This window comes from Schistocerca piceifrons, unplaced genomic scaffold, assembly GCF_021461385.2.
Source record: "Schistocerca piceifrons isolate TAMUIC-IGC-003096 unplaced genomic scaffold, iqSchPice1.1 HiC_scaffold_1542, whole genome shotgun sequence".
Taxonomy (NCBI): Eukaryota; Metazoa; Arthropoda; class Insecta; order Orthoptera; family Acrididae; genus Schistocerca; species Schistocerca piceifrons.
Genome location: NW_025727394.1, coordinates 55,663 through 60,229, shown reverse-complemented (window position 1 = coordinate 60,229; position 4,567 = coordinate 55,663). Strand labels below are relative to the sequence as shown.

At 44.7% G+C, this 4,567-nt stretch overlaps 7 non-coding genes across 7 annotated transcripts; 3 read left to right on the top strand and 4 right to left on the bottom strand.

Annotated features, from left to right (window-relative positions):
- Positions 1-224: 224 nt before the first annotated feature.
- Trnas-cga lies at positions 225-299 on the bottom strand. Its single transcript has one exon. It is a non-coding gene; the product is annotated as a tRNA-Ser (tRNA).
- A 226-nt stretch (positions 300-525) lies between these two features.
- Positions 526-600, bottom strand: Trnas-cga. The gene has a single exon. It is a non-coding gene; the product is annotated as a tRNA-Ser (tRNA).
- A 226-nt stretch (positions 601-826) lies between these two features.
- On the bottom strand, positions 827-901 carry Trnas-cga. The gene has a single exon. It is a non-coding gene; the product is annotated as a tRNA-Ser (tRNA).
- Positions 902-1,127: 226 nt separating this feature from the next.
- Positions 1,128-1,202, bottom strand: Trnas-cga. Its single transcript has one exon. It is a non-coding gene; the product is annotated as a tRNA-Ser (tRNA).
- Positions 1,203-1,520: 318 nt separating this feature from the next.
- On the top strand, positions 1,521-1,595 carry Trnas-cga. The gene has a single exon. It is a non-coding gene; the product is annotated as a tRNA-Ser (tRNA).
- Positions 1,596-2,122: 527 nt separating this feature from the next.
- On the top strand, positions 2,123-2,197 carry Trnas-cga. Its single transcript has one exon. It is a non-coding gene; the product is annotated as a tRNA-Ser (tRNA).
- Positions 2,198-2,423: 226 nt separating this feature from the next.
- Trnas-cga lies at positions 2,424-2,498 on the top strand. The gene has a single exon. It is a non-coding gene; the product is annotated as a tRNA-Ser (tRNA).
- Positions 2,499-4,567: the final 2,069 nt, after the last annotated feature.

Sequence of the window (4,567 nt, the reverse complement as noted above, 5' to 3'; positions counted from 1 at the left end):
CTTAAGTCGGCATTGTGCCATTTGTATTTAATTCCGATGCAATTTCAGTGTTTCATCGTCAATAAGATGGTCAGAGGGATACAGTGAACCTGAAGTGAAGCATCGGAATCTATAACTAGTGTCACAGGAATGGTTCAAACATAGAAAGTAAGAAGAGTCAGGTTTCTTGTATTTAAGTCGGCATTGGGCCGCTTGTATTTAACTTCCTGGCAGATTAAAACTGTGTGCCCGACCGAGACTCGAACTCGGGACCTTTGCCTTTCGCGGGCAAGTGCTCTACCAACTGAGCTACCGAAGCACGACTCACGCCCGGTACCCACAGCTTTACTTCTGCCAGTATCTCGTCTCCTACCTTCCAAACTTTACAGAAGTTCTCCTGCTAACCTCGCAGAACTAGCACTCCTGAAAGAAAGGATATAGTGGAGACATGGCTTAGCCACTGCCTGGGGGATGTTTCCAGAATGAGATTTTCACTCTGCAGCGGAGTGTGCGCTGATATGAAACTTCCTGGCAGATTAAAACTGTGTGCCCGACCGAGACTCGAACTCGGGACCTTTGCCTTTCGCGGGCAAGTGCTCTACCAACTGAGCTACCGAAGCACGACTCACGCCCGGTACCCACAGCTTTACTTCTGCCAGTATCTCGTCTCCTACCTTCCAAACTTTACAGAAGTTCTCCTGCGAACCTTGCAGAACTAGCACTCCTGAAAGAAAGGATATAGTGGAGACATGGCTTAGCCACTGCCTGGGGGATGTTTCCAGAATGAGATTTTCACTCTGCAGCGGAGTGTGCGCTGATATGAAACTTCCTGGCAGATTAAAACTGTGTGCCCGACCGAGACTCGAACTCGGGACCTTTGCCTTTCGCGGGCAAGTGCTCTACCAACTGAGCTACCGAAGCACGACTCACGCCCGGTACCCACAGCTTTACTTCTGCCAGTATCTCGTCTCCTACCTTCCAAACTTTACAGAAGTTCTCCTGCGAACCTTGCAGAACTAGCACTCCTGAAAGAAAGGATATAGTGGAGACATGGCTTAGCCACTGCCTGGGGGATGTTTCCAGAATGAGATTTTCACTCTGCAGCGGAGTGTGCGCTGATATGAAACTTCCTGGCAGATTAAAACTGTGTGCCCGACCGAGACTCGAACTCGGGACCTTTGCCTTTCGCGGGCAAGTGCTCTACCAACTGAGCTACCGAAGCACGACTCACGCCCGGTACCCACAGCTTTACTTCTGCCAGTATCTCGTCTCCTACCTTCCAAACTTTACAGAAGTTCTCCTGCGAACCTTGCAGAACTAGCACTCCTGAAAGAAAGGATATAGTGGAGACATGGCTTAGCCACAGCCTGGGGGATGTTTCCAGAATGAGATTTTCACTCTGCAGCGGAGTGTGCGCTGATATGAAACTTCCTGGCAGATTAAAACTGTGTGCAAGGTTCGCAGGAGAACTTCTGTAAAGTTTGGAAGGTAGGAGACGAGATACTGGCAGAAGTAAAGCTGTGGGTACCGGGTGTGAGTCGTGCTTCGGTAGCTCAGTTGGTAGAGCACTTGCCCGCGAAAGGCAAAGGTCCCGAGTTCGAGTCTCGGTCGGGCACACAGTTTTAATCTGCCAGGAAGTTTCATATCAGCGCACACTCCGCTGCAGAGTGAAAATCTCATTCTGGAAACATCCCCCAGGCTGTGGCTAAGCCATGTCTCCACTATATCCTTTCTTTCAGGAGTGCTAGTTCTGCAAGGTTCGCAGGAGAACTTCTGTAAAGTTTGGAAGGTAGGAGACGAGATACTGGCAGAAGCAAAGCTGTGGGTACCGGGCGTGAGTCGTGCTTCGGTAGCTCAGTTGGTAGAGCACTTGCCCGCGATAGCCAAAGGTCCCGAGTTCGAGTCTCGGTCGGGCACACAGTTTTAATCTGCCAGGAAGTTTCATATCAGCGCACACTCCGCTGCAGAGTGAAAATCTCATTCTGGAAACATCCCCCAGGCTGTGGCTAAGCCATGTCTCCACTATATCCTTTCTTTCAGGAGTGCTAGTTCTGCAAGGTTCGCAGGAGAACTTCTGTAAAGTTTGGAAGGTAGGAGACGAGATACTGGCAGAAGTAAAGCTGTGGGTACCGGGCGTGAGTCGTGCTTCGGTAGCTCAGTTGGTAGAGCACTTGCCCGCGAAAGGCAAAGGTCCCGAGTTCGAGTCTCGGTCGGGCACACAGTTTTAATCTGCCAGGAAGTTTCATATCACCGCACACTCCGCTGCAGAGTGAAAATCTCATTCTGGAAACATCCCCCAGGCTGTGGCTAAGCCCTGTCTCCACTACATCCTTTCTTTCAGGAGTGCTAGTTCTGCAAGGTTCGCAGGAGAACTTCTGTAAAGTTTGGAAGGTAGGAGACGAGATACTGGCAGAAGTAAAGCTGTGGGTACCGGGCGTGAGTCGTGCTTCGGTAGCTCAGTTGGTAGAGCACTTGCCCGCGAAAGGCAAAGGTCCCGAGTTCGAGTCTCGGTCGGGCACACAGTTTTAATCTGCCAGGAAGTTTCATTTCAGCGCACACTCCGCTGCAGAGTGAAAATCTCATTCTCGCTTGTATTTAGTTCCGATGCAATTTCAGTGTTTCATCGTCAATAAGAATGTCAAGGGATACAGTAAACCTGAAGTTAAGCATCGGAATCTGTAACTAGTGTCACAGGAATGGTTCAAAACATAGACTCTAAGAAGAGTTTGTTGTCTTGTACTTAAGTCGGCATTGTGCCTTTTGTATTTAATTCCGATGCAATTTCTGTGTTTCATCGTTAATAAGACGGTCAGTGGGATACAGTAAACCTGAAGTGAAGCATCGGAATCTATAACTAGCGTCACAGGAATGGTTCAAAACACAGACAGTTAGAAGAGTCAGTTATCTTGTACTTAAGTCGGCATTGTGGCTTTTGTATTTAATTCCGAAGCAATTTCTGTGTTTCATCGTCAAGAAGAAGGTCAGAGGGATACAGTAAACCTGAAGTAAAGCATCGTAAACTATAACGAGTGTCATATGAATGGTTCAAAATATAGACAGTAAGAAGAGTCAGGTTTCTTGTACTTAAGTCGGCATTGTGCCTTTTGTATTTAATTCCGATGCAATTTCAGTGTTTCATCGTCAATAAGAAGGTCAGAGGGATATAGTGAGCCTGAAGTGAAGCATCTGATTCTATAACTAGTGTCACAGGAATTATTCAAAACATAGACAATAAGAAGATCAGTTTTCTTGTACTTAAGTCGGCATTGTGCCTTTTGTATTTAATCCGATGCATTAAACTGTGTTTCATCGCCAATAAGAAGGACGGAGTGATACGGTAAACCTGAAGTGAAGCATCGGAATCTATAACTAGTGTCACAGGAATTGTTCAAAGCATAGACAGTAAGAAGAGTCAGATTTCTTGTACTTATGTCAGCATTGTGTCTTTTGTATTAAATTCCGATGCGATTGCTGTGTTTCATCGTCAATAAGAAGGTCAGAGGGATACAGTAAACCTGCAGTGAAGCATCGGAATTTATAACTAATGTCACATGAATGGTTCAAAACATAGGCAGTAAGAAGAATCAGTTTTCTTGTACTTCAGTCGGCATTGTGCCTTTTGTATTTAATTCCGATGCAATTTCTGTGTTTCATCGTCAATAAGAAGGTCAGAGGCATACAGTAAACCTGAAGTGAAGCATCGGAATCTATAACTAGTGTCACAGGAATGGTTCAAAACATAGACAGTAAGAAGACACAGGTTTTTTGTACTTAAGTCGGCATTGTGCCTTTTGTATTTAATTCCAATGCAATTTCAGTGTTTCATCGACAATAAGAAGGTCAGAGGGATATAGTGAACCTGAAGTGAAGCATCGGATTCTATATCTAGTGTCACAGTAAGAAGATCAGTTTTCTTATACTTAAGTCGGCATTGTGCCTTTTATATTTAATCTGATACAATTTCGGTGTTTTATCGTCAATAAGATGTTCGGAGGGATTATGTAAACCTGAAGTGATGCATCGGAATCTATAACTAGTGTCACAGGAATTGTGCAAAACATAGACAGTATGAAGAGTCAGTTTTCTTGTACTTAAGTCGGCATTGTGCCTTTTGTATTTAATTCCGATTCAATTTCTGTGTTTCATCGTCAAGAAGAAGGTCAGAGGCATACAGTAATCCTGAAGTAAAGCATCGTAATCTATATCGAGTGTCACATGAATGGTTCAAAATATAGACAGTAAGAAGAGTCAGTTTTCTTGTACTTAAGTCGGCATTGTACATTTTATATTTAATTCCCATGCAATTTCTGTGTTTCATCGTCAGTAAGAAGGTCAGAGGGATACAGTAAACCTGAAGTGACGCATCGGAATCTATAACTAGTGTCACAGGAATGGTTCAAATCATAGACAGTAAGAAGAATCAGTTTTCTTGTACTTAAGTCGGCTTTGGGCCTTTTCTATTTAATTACGATGCAATTTCTGTGTTTCATCGTCAATAAGAAGCTCAGAGGGATACATTAAACCTGAAGTGAGGCATCCGAATCTATAACTAGTGTCACAGGAATGGTTCAAATCATAGACAGTAAGA